This window comes from Ambystoma mexicanum, chromosome 5q (genome assembly GCF_040938575.1).
Source record: "Ambystoma mexicanum isolate Mex_15411 chromosome 5q, UKY_AmexF1_1, whole genome shotgun sequence".
Classification (NCBI taxonomy): Eukaryota; Metazoa; Chordata; class Amphibia; order Caudata; family Ambystomatidae; genus Ambystoma; species Ambystoma mexicanum.
This window is the reverse complement of record NC_090933.1, coordinates 1050135979-1050158847: the sequence shown is the minus strand read 5'-3', so window position 1 is coordinate 1050158847 and position 22869 is coordinate 1050135979. Positions and strand designations below refer to the sequence as shown.

At 46.5% G+C, this 22869-nt stretch overlaps 1 protein-coding gene across 4 annotated transcripts in view; it reads left to right on the top strand.

Annotated features, from left to right (window-relative positions):
- The window catches only part of ENPP2 (ectonucleotide pyrophosphatase/phosphodiesterase 2), a 1757842-nt gene that overhangs the window by 1176539 nt on the left and 558434 nt on the right, over positions 1-22869 (top strand). The window lies entirely within an intron of this gene.

Below are 22869 nucleotides of genomic sequence, written 5' to 3'. Positions count from 1 at the left end.
GGGTCTGTTAGTCGAGGGGGCATGTCTCCGTCCCCCCTGATCGAGTTTTGGCTGGTGGCAGTGGATACTACTTTTTATATTCGACTGCGAATATATTCCTATGGGATTTTCCCATTGTTCGAGGCTACCAACTTTAATTATTTAATTCTCATAGCCTCGAACATACCGCCGGTTTATTTATTTAATATTAATTCGCCTGTTGGTATTTTTTGCCAGGACTCGATTCTAAAATGGCGTTTTGTGTTCTCTTCTGTGACTCCAACCCAAGTCGAGCCCTTTGTTCCACTTTTTGGCGGGATTCTCCACAGAAGCCTCCAAAAGTGGTGCCTCTCTGTCTGGGTACCACAGGGGGTTTGGGAGGGGGTTTAGGCACCCTGGACTGAGTTACCTTGGTAACTCAAGTCCCACTCTTGTGTGATTGGCCCTCACCACTTCGCATGTTTGATTGACAGCTAGGCTGAGTGAATGGGGGTGTGCTGCATAAAAGCAGGGCTTTGGGGACTGGAACTTCAGAAGTCACCACAGGACCTGAGAATCCGACAAGGGAGAAGCTGAGCCGACCTACCACGATGACACCACCGGTGGAGCCCTGCGGAACCGACTCACCACTTCCCGAGGACAGAGAAGATCTCCCAGCTGGACAGGCTTCTTCCCCTGACTGGTGGGCAAAACCAGTTTACCTTCTTCTCTTCGCATCCCAGGCCGTCTTGTAGTCGAATTGCTCGTGCCAAGCACCCCGGCAACCGGATAGCCACTTACCACTGGACCGCGAATATATAAGGACCGCTCCTTTTACCTGAGAACTCCGCGGCTGGTTTCTTCCCTGGCAGTGCAACGGACTCCTGTCTTCCTCCCCGACGAGATCCTCTTCCCCCGGACGAAGCACCGACTTGTATCAGCTGCCAGGAACAACTGCCCCCGCTGGAGTATTCTCACCACTTTAAGGTACCGTGTCCGCCAGGCCTCCCTTCTAAAGACTGCTACAAGGTAATAACCGCTTAACCTTCTGGACTGGGCTGGCCGCCTTGACCTTCTAACTGGTCCCTTGCTTTTGGTCCAACTCTTTTTGAACCTTTGCAAGACTCTTGTGCACTTCAACCGTGTGACCTTGGACACATTTCGTTCTGATCCTCTTAAAGTGGATCCGGCCTACTGAACTCTTAACTTCACGGTTTGACTTGCCTTCCTCTCTTGTTTTGATCTTATGAAAGTGTTGGGATCTGTTTCATATTATACTCTGCTTTTCTCTCCCTTTTTAACAAATTATTAGAGTGTCATCTGCGTTAAGCGCTCTCCACTGTCTGAAAATAAGTGGGGCTTTACTTAAGACTTGTCTAATAATCTTTTAAGGGAGTGTATATCTTTTAGTGACCGTGTTTTTGAATTGCTTACTATTAGTGCATGTGTGTTTTTCTAGATGTGGTTTTAAATAAATAATGATATCTCTTTTACACCAAGCTCTGGTCAGTGTTTACTTGTTCTATTGTGTTCTTTTGACCTATTGTGAATACTCTGTATACTGCCTAACTCGTATACTGCCTAACTCTTCTTGAGGGAAGTCTGACTGCTCAGCCACAGCTACCAAGTGAATCTGTGTGGTACAGACTGCTACCAAGTGGGTTTACTGCCAAACACCTGTAGTCTTAAATCTTTTGCAGTGGTCCCAGAGGGAACTGCACAGGTTTCTGCCTAACAGTTAGCGCTTGGCGGGTAAGGACCCTCCGGTAGGCTTACGGGCCCATTCTACTAGGGGTATAGCTGCCTCTACTGACCTGCAGAGGGGTGTTCCTATTTGTAACATCTGTGAAGCAGCCACCTGGGCTTCAGTCCATACTTTTTTAAGACACTTCTCCCTAGATTCTATCCATGGGCAGGATCTGGCCTTTGGCAAGGCGGTCCTTTACTTTGTAATTTGATTGGGCATTCTAAATTTGTATATTCTAAATTCTTTTCCCACCTCCTTACATTGGTACTGCTTTGGGAGTCTGTCATAGATATGGAATACGTCGGAGGACCCAATCCCCTCGAAGAACAAGTTACTCTCTTACCTGGTAACGCTCTTTCGATGGGATGGTCCGACGACGTATTCCATATCGTTCCCTCCCTGCCTACCCTGCTGCAGAATTTCTTATGCGATTGCAGCTTACGTTTCTGCAAGGCTTTCTGTGGTCATACTGGCAGAAGATTGGTGCCACACGTTCTGGGAAAAAACAACAACTGAGGCTACGGGCGTTGTGCATCCTACTTGTAACATCCAGTGACGTTGGCTCGACGGAGGCCCTCGAGGACACCGTATGGACGTCATCGATGCAGGACGCAGAAGCCGAAAGATTTTCTAAAGCAGCACAGCTTTGGTGATTACTGCAATAGACATGGAATTCGATGTCGGACCATCCCATCGAAAGAACGTTACCAGGTAAGAGAGTAACTTGTTCATCCCAAGATCAGTCCATATAGGGATTGTGCGCTGATCTGGGGAGGGGAGGGGAGGGGAGGGGAGAGGGGGGAGGTGAAAGGGAGAGAGAGAGGGGGAGGGGAGAGGGGGAGGTGAGAGAGAGAGAGGGGGAGAGAGGGGAGGGGGAATAGAAGGGGGGAGGGGGGGGAGAGATTGATTTGCTTTTGCTCTTCCGACTCCCTCAGCCAAAGCTTTAAACACGCTGTTATGCACATTTAAGACGGCTGGAGAACAATGTGCCCGCAAGACCGGGTGTATTCTTGCTACACCGCCCCGCAGAATCTGTACACAAGATTGGTCTACGTGTTTGTAGGGGAGGAAACACTGAGTGAGGTCATACAAGCTGAGTATAAAGCACTGGTCCTTTCTGACCATGCCCCTCTGTTACTTGGCCGGTTCTCCCCGCCGCCTCCCCTCCCCCAAGCCAGAATCCCGACATGGAGATTCAGGGTTGAAGCACTGAAAGACATTGGGTTCATCTGAGAGGCGAGGTAAATATTAATATTTTAAGCATAACACTGGTAGCGTAAGCTCAGCTGGTACGCTTCGGGAGGCCTTTAAAATAGTGGTGAGAGGGGCGGCCATAGCTAAGTCGAAAGGAATGCAAGCTGTTATTTTGTGGGATCTACACAAAACAGAAAGCAGACTAGAAACTATAATGTGTACAGGAAAAAGGTCCTTAAAAGAGGCCCAACAGGAATGTAGGGAACACTGGGAAAGGTTAGCTAAATTAAGCTATAAGAAATACATCGAGAGATAACATACAGAGGGGGACAAGCCGGGGCGGCTGCTAGCTTGTTTGTATAAAGAGCCCACAGCAGAAAATCGTAGCAGTCGAGGGGATGGATGGGAAGTTGCGGGAGACCCAAGAAGTGAATAAGTGTTTTTATGACCATTATGCACACCTATATAAGTTAACCACGGAATGTGATGAGCTGGACATACAGGATGCATTAACCGAGATCTGTCTCCCCAAACTACATAAGGAAGAAAGAGCCAGCCTAGAGATACCCATCATGATAAAAGAACTAGAGAAATTGATAAAAGAACTACTGACCAGTAAAGTCCCAGGGGCAGATGGGCACCCCAGAGAATTTTATAAAGAATATAGGGCTGCAATCCTTCCACCCACTACTAGCAATGCTAAACGAGGTGCTGGACACGTGCAGATTACGCGGGTCCCAGAGAGTCGATAATTATCCCTCTCCTCAAACCAAATAAGCCAGATACTGAAAAATTGTTGTTGCTCTTATAGGCCCCTTTCGTTGCTGAACCGGGATGGGTTGATCCTTACAGGAGTCTTGGCAAAGAGGCTTAGACCAGTCATAGATAAGCTCATACATCCAGATCAGACAGGATATGTCCCACACAGAAACATGCCCAACAACCTGAGGAGATTGCATCACATAATAGATTATACCCAGGGGGAAACACAGGAAGCAGCAGTAGTGCCACTCGATGCAATAAAAGCTTTTGACTCAGTCAGATGGTCTTGGCTGCTAGCGGTCCTAAAAGAGTTTGGTATTGGACCAACATACATTAAATGGGTGTGTTTGCTGTACAATGAACCGATAGCAAGGGTCAAAACGGGCAGCAGTATCTCGGGGCAGTGGTAGTTAGGCAACGAGACCGAGAGGTTTGTTTGTTTGTTTGTTTGTTTTTTCATTTGTTAAGCGCACCAGACTCGTAAGTAAAAGGGCACAATGACAAAGGAAATGCAAGGCTTACATGATTAAGTATACACAGGTTACAGACAGGATATATACAATATGAACAATAGGACTGAAGCAATATTGCATGATTACAGGATATATACAATATGAACAATAGGGCTGGAGCAAGGGTGCAAGCACTAGGATATAAAACTTATATGGTTACAAATGCATGGGCTGCAGTATTTACATAAAGAAAGAGTATAGCAAGATATACTGTTTCTTGATTGCAGGATAGTGTCCTCAGGGAGAGGGTGATGGGGAGCTAAGGATTGGTGGCAGTGATATGCTTTATTAAGTTTTTCCTGAAAAGTGGATATGGTTGGTCAGCTCTCAACTCCTGGGGCAGTGACTTCCAGCTTCTGGCTGCCTTAACAGTGAAGCTGTTGCCCCCGATGGTAGTAAGTTTGTATTTGGGGATATTTAGGCAGTTGGTGTTCCCCGTTCTAGTGGGTCTGAGAGAAGTTCTTCTCTGAAGTTTGTCTATAAGGTAACTGGGGGCCGCGTTGTTCAAAGCTTTGTGTGTCAGAGAGGTCCTTGGTCCCTGATGCTCTTTATCTTAGCGTTGGTGCCACTAGCAGTATATTTGAGGGACGAATCTGGAGAGGTGGGTATTTGTACCTCAGGGGAAATGGGGGGGGGGGGAGTATGCATCTGATCTCATTATACGCAGGCGACCTGCTCCTGTATCTGCAGCACCCTGAAGAGAATTTAGAATATGTCCTGGACGTGATTGAACTTTATGCCGCACTGTCTGGTATAACCATTAGCCCACAGAAATTGAGTCTGTACCCCTTGGGAGAGTACGTTGGGAAGCCCATACACAGACTGTCGGTATTACCAATTAAGTGGGGACATAGATACGTTTCAGTGTTTGTGGGTGGATATATGCCCCGACTCTAAGGTAGAACATATACATAACACTGGACTACGTTACAATTGTCCATGATGGGGCGTGCAGCATTACTAAAGATGGTGGTGCTGCCGATACTCCATTTATTTGCAAATATTCAGTTTCTGATACCGAAAATGTTCTTTAGGAACTACATAGCCTATGTAGGAGCTTCATAAGGCACAATTCAAGGTGCAGAGTGGCATTGTGGAAGCTCCAGAACCCATACGAACAAGGGGGAATTAAACTTCCCAATTTTGAGTTATATTTTATCGCTAGCCAGCTGCAATTTGTGGTCAAAGGGCTGTCAGATGACAAACGCCTGAATCAAGGTTACTACGAGCAGAAAGTACACCATTATTCTTGAACGAAGTTATATGACTACCTGATTCACACACAACCCGCTCGCACCTAGTGTTGCGCCTGGGGAGCGTAATGTGGGGCAGGGCCTGTCTTCTGATGGCGAACATAACGCTGTACTCTCTGCAGATCCCGCTAGCTGCGCTAGAAGGGATAGACAAACAAGTGAGGCTCAACGTGAGGAAGTATTGGGAACCCATGTGGGTAGCGATGGTGGGAGATGTTTTAAAGGAGGGGAGGCCCAAGGATTTCGTGCAACTGATAAGGGACACAGTGGTGCATCGAGGGCAACACATCATGTACTCCCGACTCCTGGGGGGCCTAAGAGGCAGATGGCCAGAGACCGAGACATCCTTACAGCCAGATGAGATTATAGAGACATTTTATGGTGTGTCGGAAGGGGAAAACAAAGTCTCACAGATATACGAGCTATTAATGTCCAAGGTTGGAAGGGAATTAGGAAACATGAGGCAGAATTGGGAAACCGACTTACAGGAGCCAGTGTCGGACGAGATTTGGAGTAGAGCTATGGTGGATCACAAAAAAGTGTCAAGGAATGCACGACTACAACAGATCCAATTATACGTGACCCATAGAGCATATCTGACCCTGAATAAAATAGCCAAATTCAGCCAAGCAGATACCCAGGCATGCCCTCAATGTGGGGAGGTGAATGCAGATCTAGTACACATGTTCTGGGCATGCGTAGAGATCGGCAGATTTTGGGGAGGGGTAGCCCAAACATTGGCAAAATCAGAGATTACCCTGGATGTTAGATCCCCCATAGCTTGTTGTTAGGGGGCTTCCAAAGACCCAAACGGGCTAGACATGTGAACAAGCTCAGGGACTTAACATATATACTAGCACAATGCAGAATAGCGATGGGCTGGAAAACACAAACGAGACCAACAATGCAGACGTGGTGGAGAGACTTGTTAGAATGGGCTAACGCAGAGACCGTGGTGTGGCAGAAGCGATAGGTAGGAACACGGAACAAGGGGTAGAAGGAGTGGAGACTTGGAGACAATTGTTAGCGCATCTGGCTGATTCTGAACGGGGTAACTATAGTACAAGAGGACACCGTAGACAGGAGGGTTGATGATGAATAGGAAAAAGGGTGATGGAATATTGGGTGCGTCGTAGGCCTGGAAGGGAAGCTGAGAGTTGTGTGAGGGAGGATAAGCAGTCATACAATTTAATGTGAAATGTTTGTAATGTTTATAAAGTCTGCAAGTTGTTATGGTTATGTTTAAAAAAATAAAACCATCTTTTGACCCAGTCTAGGGTACTGTGCCCAGAAGGAAAGACTCATGGAATGGAGAGGAAGTGGTCATTGCCGGTAGTAAAAATAGCAAGTGGTGCTCGAGTCTGAGGAATGTTGTCTTATAATGATGAGGATCTGGGATCTGATTACATATAAACTCCTAATTCACTGGCCACACCCTCTGACTCCAACTTCTTCACACATGGGTGATGGTCTTTTCACCTTGGGTTGCTGTTAGATGATTGGTTAGGTTACTGAAATTGCTGCCCTGCCCTACGGCCTAATCACCTGATGTTCACCAGTCAGTCAACATGAGCTGAGTGGATAATTTGAGGTCAGTCTGGTCTTTGCGAATAAAGCAACTCTCTTCTCATCTCAGACATACAGGCACCCCACCATGCATCCCTGTCGCAATCCGGTAGCCGTTTGCTTCACTTTTTGCTCTCCCTGGTACAAATCACAGGCCAGGTTGTGCTGTCCGTCCCCCCCCCCCCACCCTATGAGCTACCCCTCCCAGGGTTCAGGCTTCGTTTTCCTGCAGGCCCCACTAATCAATCTAATTTGTGACGGATTTAGGTGGTTTACTCCGACATCTGGTAGTTCAAATGGAATGGCCATTATCCTGGGGGGTGCTAGTGTCCTAAATCTCAGTGTGTTTTGGCAGCCCAATACCTCTGCCCTGGCACCCATGGGTTTGTCATTCGCGACCGGCTGCAGCCCGATTAATATTAGGCCTTTCACAAAACTAACTACATAAATTTGTGTCTATTCGTGTGCCCTACCTTGCCTGGGGTGGGGGTGAGATAGTCAAACGTGAGGATTCAGGCCTACTTTTTCGAATGTGGTGTTGTTAGGAAAGACTTTCATGTTTGTGATCTTCCTGACCTGTGTCAACCCCAGAGCTTTTTGCTTGTACTTGAAGATTATTTCTCCTTGTCCCTAAGTGAGTGGGAATCCTTTTCCCCTCTCACCTAGTCTTTTACTCTTTTTATGGATGACCTTTGTATGACTCTCCATAGTGTATGTTTGGAGTTTGATATGATAAATGGCATTTCGAACGTGCCTATACACAAGTGTTTCAAGGCGCGACAAGGCAAGGGAGGGGACAAAGTGAGGACAGAGACAGCGATCTTACTAGGCCAAGTGACATTGAGATTGCGCAAGTGCAGGGGAGAGGGGTGGGGAAAGGGGGAGGGGAAGTGCAGTACATGGTATCAAACAGTAACAAAAAGTGCGGCAAACGGGTGGCAAGTGCAGCGTAAGTGCGACAGCAGGTGTTCAAAGTGCAGGTAGGGGGACTGTAGGGTTACAGATAAAGACCCAAGTGCAGAGGTTGTCGGAGGGCAGTGCGGGTGTTCAACTGGGTGGGAGGGGCACCTGGGCTCGAGATCAGAGGGTAGCCAGGTGACCAGTGCAGATTCTGCCAGGAAATCAGAAGGGGAGAGAGAAGGCAGCAGCAAAAATGAAAGCCTTGAGGTGCTTCCGGAACCGAGATGGTACTCCTCAAGTTTCAAAGAGGCAGGGAGGCTATTCCAGAGGAAGGTCACAGCCGAAGAAAGAGATCGACAACCAACTCGTTGCTTAGAGAAGCGACTCACCCTGAGGGTGTTGGATTCACTAGCAGCACATAAGCTCATAACCAAGGTGTCAGGCGGTGGACTTGACTGTACCTCCTCATCCAATTAGTCCACCATCTCATCACCCATGCCTTCTGCCATAAAGATTGTCTTTGAACTTGGCCTTGCAATGTATTCTTGTCTCTGGGAATACAAGGGAGTGTGAGCACGCGCTATCTTGATTCTGGACTGCATGCCCAACTTCTATTTCCATCCTCGGCTCATGTGACAGGAAACCGCAATTTGGCATCTTTTGCAGCAATGAATTGTCTTGAATTAAATAAATGGTGTTCTTTCTTTGCACTTTAACAAGGAATGATTCAGCGTCTCACGCTCACTGTTTTTCAAGGATAGATAACCAGTCTTTGGCAGCTCCCAGTCTTGACACTAGGCCAGACAGCTCTTCCAGGCCTTTCCACGGTCTCAGCTACTTGTCTGGTGCCTTCTTCATGGACTTGAACTTAGTAAAATTGTGACACCAATGTCCAGCTACTATCTATAATGTTGGCACCACATGCAGTTTATTTACTACGTATACCCAGCTTCTAAGATCACTTGGTCTACTTGTGTTGCTGCATCTGTACAGTTATAAAATGGCGTGCATTTTCTTCAGTGCTCTTCACATGTGCAATCTTCATTTCGCATATGAAAGTGTACTCAACCCTGTACTTCGTCATTTGTTTCTATAAGGTCCATACACTCTACTTCAGCCAGTCTTCTCAGTGCGTCACGCTTGCTTCTTGTGACATCACCGACTTCTTTTCTTATTTTCATATTCCTTCGGGATCTCCTCCAAGAGATTGTCACCCCTTTGCGGATACATCTGATATAGTTTTCTTGGTGGATACCTTTTCTCAAAGATTCTCTGCAGAATAGTCACAACTGCTGGTGTCAAACATTTCAGGCATATAGGCCGGAGGGGGGTGGGACTGCCTACAGAGGCCTACAGAAACATTCGGCTGCTACTCTACAGTTTTGACGGACGTTCTGACAGTTTCCGTAGTTTTGTTTGAGGCAGGGGAAATCCCTCTTGGATTTAAGGAAAGGTAGGGGTTTCATTTTCTGTTTAATAAATAGGCTATCAGCAATTAAAATGCGACCACTATGTCGGCATCCTGCTTCTGACACCTTACAGTAGTCTCTAATTCTTCTTGAGGCAATCTATTTTCCACCAATTGTTTGCGAGTTCCACCACTGTAACAAATGAGATGGTTCCTGAATATTTCTTGACCCTTGGTGCCTTCTATGGTGCAACTGTGACAAAGGAGATTACTCATAAAACACTCTTGTTTGACACTGCTTGAGAACTGCCCTGGACCCCACCTAGTCTTCACACTGTTCCAGTTACCTGCTTCTGTTTGGCTCTGTTCTTCCCAGGGTCGCAGGCGCTCAGTTCTGTGGTTCTGGGTTTTTGCACGGCTCTGCAGCAGGTTTCGGCTGGCAATCTATGCGTTTTTTCTGGACCAAATGATCCACCTTTCTGCGGTCACGCAACCAACACGACTATCGCAGTCTTGGTTTGAGTCGGCTTCCTTCTGACTCGCCAGATCCTTCAGCAATGCCTCTCCTTCCGCAACTAAGGGACCGCTTTAGCATGCCTCCAAGACTCCTGGTTTGAATCTCCCAGGCTTGGCTGGCGTTCTGCTTTCCAGGGTCTCTCTCTCCTAGTCCGTTTTTGCTTTCCATTTTCGCTTTTCATTTTATATAGTTGACTCCACCCTTGCGTTACATCTCCAGGTTAAAATGCTTCGGTACCATCATGCTTCTCAAAGGCCAACTCGTCACAGTATTTAGTGAAGTCTGCATATTGTTAATGCACATGTTTCTTCCACATCCCAGTATTCTCCACACTTGTGAGAATTGTGGCTTTAGTACCGCACATGATTCTGTCAATTGGGGAGGAGACAACCAGGTTAAGGTATTTTGGCATAGGGTGTCAGGGAGGCCTTTCTCTGCGTGTGCGGAGTGAGGCAGAGTGATTTCCCTTGCAGTCTGACAGTATAACAGTATCTACTGTTTCTTCTGTGGACAAAATTAAAGGAAAATAACCCTTTGATTTCACTGTGTCTACAGCATTGAAGCTCAGAGTGAAATTGTCATTGGCATTGACATCGCGTCAGCAGAGGTTGCTGTCTGGACCACTCTGAGAGCTCCATTAACTTTCTCTGGGGTGATTACGCACAGCTGCCGACCCGGCCTGACAGCCAATTGGAATCTGCACATAAACGCAGAGGTACAACGCGTAGCATGTGCGAAATAAGGCGCAGTGAGGCAGAGTGACTTCCCTGCAGTCTGGCAAACGGCAGCAAGGTAAGGCATCAAATACTGCTCATGGATTTACTAAGACCTTTGCCTGGCTGTGTGTGGCTAGTTTAAATAGTTACTTGTGGTGGCTGGGCAGCCCATGGTATACGGGGAGAAGCAACAGCCCTGTCAAAAAGTGCACTACTCAACCAAATAAAATGAGGGGGAAAAAAGCGCAACAATTTGGATTAAACACGCCACCTACAGTGCACTTGAATGACAATCTTGCACAGCAGCGAACAATTTCAGAGGTGGTGATAGGAATTAAAGAGAATGGCACCGATTTGCTTGGGGTCATTACTACAGAAGTATTGCTGGAACAGCTAATTAACCCGCCAGAGCAGGCAGTTGCCCTGTTGGACCTTCCTAATGTCTCTCCACTAGTAAAGCTCGACAACCCGGATTCATCATGCTCATTAGAGCCCCTAGATTTTGAGGACTTGGATAACTGCAGAAATGTTGAGTTAATTTCAGATCAGATGTTTCGATCTTGGCCCCAGCAGTGTTGCTCGAACTTCCCAAATGGGTGTGCCTGTCCCTGGGGCCATGATTTTCAAATAGCACGATTTGGGGGGCATGATTTTGGACATGCGGGAGGAAGTCATGCCACATAGACCTGCATCAATGAGGCTTACTATTTATTCCCCAACTTTGTTTGACAAATTACATGTACTGCTGAAACTCTCCCCCAACAGCAGAGTCCTCTCTCCTACCCAACTTGGCAGGAGAGCGGCAGAGCAATCCTATTCAGAATCCTACTTATTATTCCTAAAGTGAGCAGGTCATAGATGCTTTGTTTCCTGTACTTTCCAGGATTTTAAACTCCAATGGATAAGGGTCATGATTCTGTAGCGTGAACTCGGAGAGATACGATTAACTTTTCGGGATCAGGTGTGCAAAGATTTATTTTATTGAGGGGTATGTTATGGCAAGTGGGCAACGGCACATACAAATTCCTGAAACCTTACAGCCGGATTCTGTTTCCTTGCCCATCTTCACTTTTGCTGATAATAGGTCAACTACAAAATCCATTGGATGTCACTGTGCCATTTTCTTCTTATTCAAATAACTTATCAGTGCATCAAGATCACAATGAAGTTATATTACTGCAGGACACTGTTCACTCGAATACATCTGTTCACCATATTAAGCTGCCATAATGGAGAATAAGGCATTCGTTTCTAACCCTAAGGATATCGTCACGTTTGTGGAGGAATTATCTACATCTATACCATTTCAGGAACAGAGCGGGGGGAAGAAACCGAAGAATATTAAACAGGTTCAGCAGAAAAACAAAAAGGGCTCAGGAAAGATCCTCCGTTCCTTTAGAGGTACAGAGGATCTAACTGTGGGTTCTAATGTTGCCTCAACATCAGGTCTTAAAGCTGTAATGGCAAGGTCAGGGGAGGAAGTTGCAGGGCCCAGTAATGCACTGTTTACGTCATAGCAACAGGCTTCTTCATTTGATACGGGCATGTCTTCAATAAGTACCATCAATAAGCTTTCTAATGGGCCTAGTTTTTTAAGCTAGTGCCTGAAATAAATCTCCCTAATCTTAAAGTTCCAATACCTACCCTAGATCGAGATACAGCCAACGAAGAGGACTTGGACTTGATGATTAAGCACATAGAAGCCGAGCGTGATGCTTTCAGAGTAGGGTCATATCGGGTAACACAATGTTAAAGATAGTTTTGTTGTAAAAGAAATCACTGTTGGGCCACAAGCTGGGAGACTTGTGAAGGACAGAGCTGCAAGCAGCTCTGCGAAGGGCAGAAAATGCAAGCCTCCAGTGAGAGCAAACAAGCTACACACAGCAAGAGGCAAGTACCCCTTAGTTCACAGTACCTTGAGTCTGAAGCAAAGGTTCCAGCTGACTTCTTTTCCTGTTGTAGTCCTGCAGTTACTCTTGTTCCTGGGCCTCAGTCGTGGGTACAAGAGGCAGGACGTGTGGGGACTCCTGCATTGCGGTTTGAAGGTCTGCAGCAGCAATGGGCACAATCAGATCAGTGTCATTTCGCAGTTTCAGCTACTTGCAAATAGCACCACAGCGGTTCTTGGATACCGTGTGGACTTTCCTTGCTTCTGGGGTCCAGCACTCTGTTCAGGTGGCTCAGGCTTGGTCAGCCCTGCTACGAGGGAGTCCGGAGGATCTTCCTGGAGCTCGGGTCTGGCTTAAAGGCGATGCACTCGATTTTGTTGTTCCTGTCCCCTGGCATTCAGTTCCTGCAGCAGAAATGAAGTACAGCCAGCAGAGAGAGTGGTTCCAGTCGAGTTTGTCTTGGGGCTGATTGGTCCCACCAACCCAAGGGGAGAAGTCGTCCTTGCAGGGCTTCTCTAGTCGATTAGAATTTCAGAGCTTCAGCAATGCAGCAGGGCTTCACCGGGCAAACCAATCGTCCAGGAGGTTACACAAGCTTCTTCTTCAGTTCCGTCGTCCAGTGTTCGACTCTGCCTTCCTTGCAAAAGACCTTGCCTTTTATGCAAGTCGTTTCCATTAATTTGCGGCTTAGCTGTCACTCACACAGAAGGGTTGCTGTCCTCCAAGGACAGCCAGCCGGCCAACCACCTTTGGGTGCATTCCTGTAACCAAGGAGGCTAAGCACTGGGAGTTTTGGGAACCTCCCTTGCTTACTGCCCTGCCAGACACGCTGGAACAAGAGGCGAGATTCAGCAGTGAACCCTGCCAAAGACAAAGCGAACATGGGGACAAAACCTGGTTTGGCGCGCAGAGTAAATCTCAAGAAGGACCTTTCCAAAATGAAATGGTGAAAAAAGAAGACTTGGCCATTTTGACAAAATGGGCACCCATGGGTGCTATACTGCAGCTGCGAACACAGTTCGCAGTAAAAACACACAATGGTAGAAAAAAGTAAACAACTGCCACCACCCATTAATTGTAGAAAGGGTAACATAAAAATGTTGCATGAGAAGGTAGACAAAGGGGATACTAATTAACCCCTCCAGCACTTTATGTAAGATTTTGTGTGCTGGGTCTACAAAGAAAAACATGCAAGTAAAGTCAATTTCACTTCACTACTCTTGGAAACAGTAGTTATCCAAGAGAAGGTATTTAAACCTTTGCAGAAATCCAAAACATTTCTCTGTGGCACTGCACCAAGGGTGCTGTGTGTCGTGTCACAATGTAAAAGATGATGCCTATGGCGTTTGTCAGACTCCAAAACCAAAAGAAACTGAGTTCAAATCCAATAAAGATACATGAGAGTGTGGGGAAAAAGATCTCTCTCTCCAGGATGAAAATTAAAAGTCCTAAAGTCCAGAAAAAGAGCTGGGGGTCTCTAAGGTAGAAGGAAATTGGCACATTTGTGAGAATTCTCCCTAACAATCTCATTGGCGGATCGAAGAAAGAAGACTATTAATCAGCTAACTGAAAGCTGAGCTCAACAAGATCGAAAACCTACATTTATTTAAGACTGCCATGGGTGGATAACTTGCTTCATGTTGGTCCTCGGGTTGGGGCAGAATCAATTGAAGTCTTGGGGAGGGTGTGGGGGGGTAGGGAGATCGGAGGTGAGGGGGCGGTATAAAATGTTAACTTGGCACGTCTTTTTGCTGTTAATGGTTCTTTTCCATTAAACAGGCATTATGTTTTAACTCTTTTTTGAGAATTGCCAAGTTTGAAGTACTTCACCACCAAAGATTTTAACCAGGTACAATTTACTGATAGGAACAGAGTTGATCTGGTGAGACTTTTGGTTGTATTCTGAACTGGTTAAAAACATGCGCTTATGGGAGTGCCCTAGACTGATACAACTAGGCTACCTAATTACTGATGCCCCAGCTCATCTAGATCTTTCCACACAGCCCAAATCGATATTAGGGTCTAATATTTCATTTGTCCAAGAGCCTCTGCTGGTTACAGTAAATTCAGAAAGGTCGAATGGCCACTTGGGGGGAGAGTGCAGCCGAGCAAAACAGTCAGTTTCTCATGACTGGGCCCATATTCTTGGCACACTGAATGTTTGGGGGGGACACAAAACTGGGAGCCAAGTGAAATCCGCACACAACGGTATTTACATGGAATACACACAGATCTGAACACTTGAGATCAAACAACAGTTTGTGCGACACTGCTGATTTTCATTTGCCTTCAAGAGACGTGGCTTACGACATCCCAATATTGGATGGGTTTGACGTGTGTTTTGAATGAGCACATAAGGGCTTAAGATGGTGCCCTTATGGAGGGCTGGTGTGTGCACCCCATCATGCAAGTGGTATTAGGATGATCAAGTTGGAGTTGGGAAGAGATGATATTTTGGTTGTGTGACTGGCTTGGCCAATGGTAGGGTCAGTCCTAAAGTTATCATGCATTGTTTTCAATGTTTATTTTAATCCAGGGGCGACTACTGTGCAGTCGTTCATGGATTATATCTCAGACTGCTTAGAGAAATTTGTAGGGGAACAAAGAACAGGTGTTGTAATACTGTGTGACCTGAATAGTGAGTGCCTCGGTCAACCTTGCTATAACTCTTAGGGTGGAAGAAAGGGCTAAACAATGTCAAAGTAAGTAATCAGGTCTACTTTGGAACTGTGATATATGTCGCTCATAAATGGGAGCTTAAAGGGTGACTGACATCCCAGCACATTACACCTGGGGTAACTCCGGGGCAGAATCTACTTTAGATTATGAATTTATTTTGAATGATTTGGTCTCTAGATGTGAAACACTGCTAGTAGCTTCCAGTGAAGGAAGTGATCGTGTTATATTGAATTTACACCTGATGAACGAAGTAGACTCAAGAAAAACCCATAGTGTTAGTTTAGAAATAAGGGGAAGAGACCATGCAGTCCTTTGGCGACCCGCTTTCTCTAGTAGGCTGAACGCCAGAGTGGAGGATTGGTATTGTGAGAAACCAGAAGGTGTCTCACCCGCTAGTCCCCGGGGGGGGGGGGCTCTCTCTCGTGTGGCCAGAGCACGGCCATCACCTTGGTATCCAGACCCTAGGGGCAGACCAGTGCGTAAGGATCACCTGGGTGAGGGGTCTTGGGAGAGTGGGACACCTGATGGCGAGACGTGGTGTCCCTCTCTTCCCTGCTACACCTTTACCCCATCCTACCCAGTAGGATATATGGAAACCCTACCACCCCACCACCCTTTTCCTGCACAAGCACTTTCACACGGACAGCCCGCTCTGGGAGAAAACACTCTCACCGAGCTGTGTACCCGACATGTCCCACTACTATGGTCAGGCAAGGTTGGGCAATTAGTGGTAACCATTCACACCCGACTTCATTGAACTTTCCCACATGGATAAAAGGCGGCGCACAAGAGCACACTCTGAGCGAGGCAAAGCACAGGAAAGAAAAGCAGTTTCGAGACGGCAGCTGAAAGAGGGATGAAATATGGCACACAACAAAGGGTGCACAAGGAAGGAGAAACCCGTGACCTTTCCGGTGGATAGCCATTACTTTCTAGACACCTTTGGATTTCGGAGCATAAGGCCAAGAAACAAGACGGAAGAATCCTGTATTGTGTGTCGGAGATACCCGGGGCCCTCCTGCACGGCTGATTGAGTAGGAGAGACGCAGCAGCTGCTGTGGTACCGTCCTTGCCTCCAAGATCAAAGAAAGATCAACACAGCCGGTGAGTTGGGGAAACCGATGCAAGACCGGTCTGTGTTGAAGTCAAGGTTGCAAGCGGCAACATTGTATATAAAGAGCTGGTTTAAAGATTGTTGAACGTGTGTGATGAAAGACGCGAGGACAGCATAACGGCTGATGGATGTTTGAACTGTAGCAAAGAAGATACAATATTCGTGACGAGAGTGGTCCAGCACCGCAAGTGTGCTCAATCAAAGGTCCCTGTAAGATGCTCACCCAAGAAGTGTCAGAAACAAAAGTAAAAGATCAAGAATGATAATTGATATGAATCAAAGTGGTCCTGCAGTGGTTTAAGCAAAACCCATTGCACAATGGAAAGTCTTTGGTTTTTGATACAAAGGGATCTGAGCCCGAACGAGGGGGATCCGTGGTCTGAGCCCGAACGAGGGAGACTAATTGCAAACCTGTGAATGTGAAAATCCTGATGAGAAAGGAACTTGTTTGTTACGTCAGACCCTCTGCAATAAAGATTGCCATTGGGAGAGAGCCTTTGGCAGAAGGCGCTGATACCTTTTGCTTTTAACTGTTTCCTTGTGGCCAAGAAGCTGAAGTGTGTCTAAAGCTCAAAAGTGCCGCCTTGTCCCATGCTGAAATCGTGGGGAAGGGAAGCCAACTGCTCAACTATCCTGACATATTATTTTATGCTGACATATTATTTCTTGAACACTTTTCTTTTGCCTACATTGTTGTTCCACACATTTTGTATTTAGAAGTAAGGATTGGCCATAGGTCTTTTAGTATAGGCCCTTTTATTTTGCCAGTGACTCCACTAGGAGTGCGTTATTATTTTATGGTCGTAGCTTGCTCCCATCCGTTTAGGATTAGATAGGCATTCAACTAACCCATTGAAGTTCATTAAATACCCTTGAACTGTGATCACTTGTGTCTGTCTTCGCTGTATGAGACCATGCCTTCCTAACAGTATGAAGAGGGTAAACTTGAGAAGATCGATCCAATTAATTTTGTATCCCTAATGCAGTACCTTATGAGAGGGTTGGTTTCGGCAAGGAAACTGGACAAGGCCCCAGTTCTAGGCACTAATTAAGAGCCAACTTCCCACATAGTTCTTATGATCCTTGGGGTAGTATAAGATTGTTCCTGGGGGTGCCAGGAGACCTTCTTTCAAATACTCATGAGTGGTGCTTTCATTGTGAGGGGGTTCATCAGTATCAGCATTTACATCATTCATTATCTTCATCCCAATTGCTTTCTTTGCTATCTTCTTACATTGTCCTATAATTATTCTTACAAGACAGAATCCTAGCAATACAAACACTAGTATTGCTCCAAGCAACTTGAAGGCATTTTACAAGCAGGTTGGAATCCACGAGAATAGGGACGAGAACCAGTCCTCCTCCTTTGTCTCGCTTACTTCTTTCTCATCTCTGTATGGTTGACGGCATAGTTATTACATCTGTCAAGGTCCCGTTTTATCCATCATGGGCAGGTGTGTATGTGCAAAAGGAAGGCCCGATCTTGGCACACATGCCTCCTTCCAGTGCTGTAATCAAGTCCAACACATACCTGTTCATGAGGGTCATGAGCGTGATGGCCCTCCATTCTTCTTGAATCGCATTAAATCATTTGATTGTCGTGTTTGTTTGTAACAGCTCCCACCTGGTTATCTGCAACCACTTGGCATACCCTGCAGTCTGTATTCCTGTCCTGAATATATTACTGCCGTCTTACTGAATAGTGTGTGCTCAGCTGGAATGGCATCATGCCGCTATTGATTTTGCTGAGAAATAGTTCTCTTGTCAGCTGAAGGAGGTTGAGTGATCTCTTCTTTCTCTGGTGTGCATCCCTTTGGGGAATCACCAATGCAGGAACATGTATGAGTACGATGGAGCATAGTCCTCCCCAATTCTAAGGCAGCTGCATGTAAGATCTGGATCGACAGGCCCAATAGTGGTCCATGAGCATGACAGTTCCTCCACTCATTCCTGGGACATCAATGACCTGTTTGCATCCCTCATTTCCTCCCACTTTAGTCGATCCTGTGTTCCTGAAGCACAATTTTATATTCTTCATTGGTAGTATGGACCCAGGTTCTGCTTCATTCTTGACCCATGTTAATAGTTTTGCATATTTGGCCCATGATTTCAGGCATTTCGTCATTCACCACTTGTACTATCTGTACCAGTGCTGTCATCAATAAGTGTGCACTACAGGCCAACATTCCATCTTCCCATCCTATTCTGGTCGCTATTCGTCCATATACTAATAGCTGAGGCCTTTCCCAGCATCCTGGCAATCCTGTAGTTGCCCATGCATCTGCACATCCCAGTCTCTCCTGCTCGACGAGCCTTATCTGGTCTCCAGTCATACCACTAAGGGAATAAATAAGCATCTTGCTCATCTAGCCTGGGTCCTTTTCCGTTTGTTGCATTTGTATGCATCCATCTTCATATGGGAAGGTCTTTCTCAACCTCCCTCTTAGGCTTGCCTATTTTCCTTCAAATTGTCCTCAGACACCCTGCATCAAGTATAGGTTTCTCTTCCAATACATGTTCTGGCTGTGCTCATGGCATAAGGGATGAGAGAACGCACGTACCAGCTTTCATCTGACATACTCCTCCCCACCTTCTTCATATGCTGCTACCACATGGTATTCTTTAAATGGGCTGAATTATCAAGATATGTATTTATATCTGAACAATCTTCTCCAGCATCTCTTATGTCGGATAATTTGTTCAGAAAAATCATCAGGTAAATACTACTTGTGCTTTTGTTAGGGATAAGAAGAGATGTTTCATTGTCAATTGCTGTATCTGCATTTTTAATCATATGTCAAAATGCCATAATAAGGAAGAAAAGACAAATCATTGTGCAAAATAGCTTACAATTAGTATTCCAAAGAAATGTATTGATTTCCTTGCTGGCATAGATACTTTGGAAAATTCCCATTCTCTTAATTCAACATGTAATTTTTGTATTACTCTTTATAAATCACAACTTTTATATCAAACTGCAAAATAATGTCAATGATAATCCTGAATATAATAGGGCTGTTAGGATTTCCGAAAAATGTAACAATGTCTACTTGTCGTCTTAGGTTGGGTAAGACTGCAATATGTAAGTGAAAACAGCATACAAGAATGTGTGTAAAGTTATTGTTATGGGTAACATAAAAGTGCAGTGTGCTCTCCTTCTTTGGATCTGGCTCATCAATACATTGTTCCTTGTTGCTATCTAAAGTTCTGGGGGGAAAACATTCTTAAGTTATTCGTCCTTTTTCTCCTTTGCTTTGAGAACTTTTTAGAAATTCAAAGGGTGCTTATTTAGATGAATCTTTGCTTTGGTTCTTGGTAGCCGATCTCGTCACCCGTGGAGTTTCTTCTCTTGCTTCACTGTCATCGGATCCAGGAGGGGTGAGGGTTTCTCCTTTGTACGGCTTTGTCATGCATATGTAGCTCAAATAAAGTAGGGAAACCTGGTAAACAAACTGCAGCTCACACACTCTTAGTGGTATTTCAGTTATATGAATGTTTTATACTTTGATGTACGTCAGCTATGATGTCGTCCAACGTGGCAAATAGTAAAACCTATTGGGTGGAGGGATTGGTTATGGGAACATATATATCTATATATCGTTTAGGTGGTAGTAACATAATTGGCTGGCCGTTATTTGGTAGGCACGCCTCAAACTACTTCTAAATGTGTATAATACAGATTAATAGCAGAATAACAGCAGCGGATTGGCTTGTGAAACATTGTATAGTACACTGCTACGTAGTGTGAGAAACCAGAAGGTGTCACCCAAGCTAGTCCTCTGGGATCTGTCATCCAAGTGGTCAGAACACAGCCATCGCTATTGGATCCAGTCCCTGGGAGGGTGGACCAATTTCGGGAGGATCACCTGGATGGGGGGTGTCCTTGGGGAGGGGGACACTCTGATGGGTGAGAAGCGGTATCCCCCCTTCTTTCAACACCTTTTCCCCATCCCACCATGTAGGATATTCTAAAACACTGCCTCCCCTGCCCCTTTTCCTCGAAACAACACGAAAGAATGGACTAACACCAGAGCCGTTTACCTGACATACTCGCTACTGCACAAGCTGGGATTCTCCCTGAATTTTCAGAAGTCTCACACCACACCTGCACAGAGGCTCCAGTTCATCGGAGGAATACTGGACACACAGGAAGGGAAGGCTTTCCCTCCAGAAGAGAGAGCCACTAGTGTAAGACGGATGGTTGATCTGTTCCAGAACCACTCCAGCTTGCCAGTAGTCGCTTTGCTCTGCCTTCAGGGCCCATGGCATTCTGCTTCTTTCTGGTGCCATAGGGCAGGATGAGAATGCGTTCTCTGCAGTGGCTACTAAGGTGTCAGTGGTCCCAGCACTTCGGCTCCCTGAAGAAGGTTCTGAGGGTGTTGAGGTCGGTGGTCCACGATCTTTCTTGGTGGGCCAGCAAGGACAACATGATGGGGGAACACCTTCTGCCCTCCGTGGCCTCAGGCCAGGGTGCTCACAAATGCATCATTGAAGTGTTGGAGTGCTCACTGCGACAATCTTCAAGTGAGCTGCCTTTGGTCATCTATGGAGAGCCGTTGGCACATCAACAGGCTGGAGCTGCGAGCTTATTAGGCCAGCACTAAAAGATTTGGCGCCCCGTCTCGTAGGGAAACGCGTCTTGAATATGACTGACAATGCAGTGGCCATGCACTGCCTGAATCAGCAGGGAGGCCTCGTGTCACTGTCCCTATGCGAGGAGGTGATGCAGCTGTGGTTCTGGTTGCTGGTCTAACCAGATCTCCATCTCGACAGTGCATCTGGCGGCGACAGGGAAGGAACTGTTGTATGCTCAGAGCAGGCTGAGCCAGGTGTCACATGAGTGGGAGGAGTGCTTGGGACATGGTCCAACAGGAAGTTCAAACAGTTCTGTTTGAGGGAATTCCTGGTGAGAGGTGCACTAGTGGCTGCTTTCCTGGCAGAGTGGGTCTTCGACCTCCACTATGCCCCCAACCCCCGATTCCCGTCATCCTGTGGGTTTCAAATGATCTTGATCACCCCTGATTGGCCGAGGAGTGCATGGTACCCGGAACCTCTGGACTTGGCCATCTGCCCACCTGTCTGGTTGCCTCAGCGGCAAGACCTCCTATCCCAGTAGGAAGGTTGGGTGCTGAACCCGAAGTCCCTCAACTTGCATGCATGGGCATGAGAGGTTGAGGTATGATGACTGGGACCTCTCGGAAGAGGTAGTTGAGGTCCTTCTGGCTGTACGCAAACCATTTAAAAGATCCTTGTATGCATGCAGGTGGAGAAGATTTGAGGCGTGGTGCAGGGAATGTGTGATCAATCCTAACCCTTGCCCCACCACTTCAGTGATGGAGTTCCTTCTGTCACTGGCCTCTTCAGGCCATCAGATGCAAATAGTCAAAGGGTATTTGCCGGCCCCATCTGTTTTCAAAAGGTCCCTGGATCAAGGTGCTTTCTTCACAATCCGGTTATGGCCCAATTCCTCAAAGGTCTTGTGAATAAGTTTCCGCCCATCCTTTTCGTTGTCCTGGATTGGGACCTTCATTGTGGTCTCAAATTTTTTTTATGGCAGCTCCCTTTGAGCCTATGCACTCCTGCCCCTGGGATAACTTTGGCCCTGGAAGAAAGGAGAGAATATACCTATCCTTGGGTAAAGTGTTATTGAACTTTTAATTTGTTTCAAACTAATCACCACCACAAGCCTATTGCATCCTTTTTAAAGAGAACTCGTACCTGTGAGAAACTGTTTTATTGCATTTAGATTTCTTACCTACCTTGCTGGATTGTTATTTTATGTCTATTAAGTGACTCTAATGGTGACTATATATATATATTTGTGTGATAGTACTTCCTTCTAGTTTCGTTTTTCTTTTTTCATTGTCCTAAATAAACAATTTTTTTTTATAACTGTCTAAAATTGAATTATTGGGTATTCTACTTGGTGCACTCATTGAGGGCCCTTGACCACACTTAATTACATGGGACTAAGCCTTGTTGCTCTCCATTGCCAACTTGATTGGGTTTTGGCTAACCCTGAGCTCCCTGTTGACCATAACTAGGGTGGCCTCCTAAATTCTGTCCACCAGATTCTAGAAATCCATATTAACAAGGGGAGTTCCTGGTCTACCCCTCATCTTCCTGTGAGCTCCCTCCACTTCAATAACTGGTCTTCCCTACTCCCCAGCCGATCAGAAGCCAAGACTTGTGATATGTAACCCCTACTACCTGGTCTTATCCTGGACTACAAATGAGGGCCTAAAGGCCTTCGCATTATCTATCTTACTCCCCAAGGGAATTTCTAAGGCATGTTTTTGTAAAGATTTCACACCGTATGATACTCAAACCCATCTTCCTTCCCTCTTTCTCTCATTCTCTCTCTAGTGTTCATGCTCTCCCTCTTGCTCTGCCCCGCTCGCCCTCTCTTGCTCTGCCCGCCCGCCCGCCCTCCTGCTCTGCCCCGCCCTGCCCGCCCTCTCTCTTGCTCTGCCCTGCCCTGCCCGCCCTCTCTCTTGCTCTGCCCTGCCCGCCCTCTCTCTTGCTCTGCCCTGCCCGCCCTCTCTCTTGCTCTGCCCTGCCCGCCCTCTCTCTTGCTCTGCCCTGCCCTCCCTCTTGCTCTGCCCTGCCCTCCCTCTTGCTCTGCCCCTCCCTCTCTCCCTCTTGCTCTGCCCC